At 32.0% G+C, this 724-nt stretch overlaps 1 non-coding gene across 1 annotated transcript; it reads right to left on the bottom strand.

The window, feature by feature from the left end:
* Positions 1 to 403: 403 nt before the first annotated feature.
* On the bottom strand, positions 404 to 515 carry LOC133767356 (U6 spliceosomal RNA). Its single transcript, XR_009866844.1, has one exon. It is a non-coding gene; the product is annotated as a U6 spliceosomal RNA (small nuclear RNA).
* Between the last annotated feature and the right edge of the window lie 209 nt (positions 516 to 724).

Here is a 724-nt window from a genome sequence, read left to right as displayed (position 1 = left end):
TTTAATTATCTATATATTACTGCGTTAGTTCTGACCCTTAGCATCCACTGAAAGGGTATTTTCAATGGCTTTATCTCATTTCATCTTATTTTTCATTTTTGTGGGTTGAATCACATGAAGCTGCCATTCTTTTGGAGATAATATTGGTAGTATAATAATGCATGTGGGGTGATACAACAAAACACCATAGAATGATAGTTTAAATATTTAATTAAATTTGTATTTATTTTTAATAAAAATTTCAATTTATTTAATTTAAATTTAATTAAATTTGTTAAAATTAAATTAAATTTATTTAAAAATTTTAAATTTCTTTATTTTTTAGTTTTATTTATTTAAATTTTTATTAATATAAATTGAACGGATTTTATGCAACCCATGGATACAGTACCAAGAAGACAACCACACTTTCTTCCCTCCCTCTCTCCCCTTTCTTGATCAGTTTTTGTGTAGGAGCCATGCTAATCTTCTCTATGTCATTCCAGTTTTAGAATATGTGCTGCCAAAGTGAGCACAAGAGATTTATTTTCTCAGTTTTTGAAGGCAGAAGTCCATGGTCAGGGTGGCAGCATGATCAGTTTCTAGGACCCTTTTCCTGGCTTGTAGGTGGCCACCATCTTGCTGTGTGCTCTCATGGCCTCTGATTTGTATACACGCAGAGAGGGAGAAAGGCCTGGTATCAATTCCTCTTCTTTTAACAATATTAATCCCATCATAAGAGCCC

The sequence above is a fragment of the Lepus europaeus genome, chromosome 9 (genome assembly GCF_033115175.1).
Source record: "Lepus europaeus isolate LE1 chromosome 9, mLepTim1.pri, whole genome shotgun sequence".
NCBI lineage: Eukaryota > Metazoa > Chordata > Mammalia > Lagomorpha > Leporidae > Lepus > Lepus europaeus.
The sequence above is the reverse complement of the archived record's forward strand: the minus strand, read 5'-3'. Positions and strand labels throughout refer to the sequence as shown.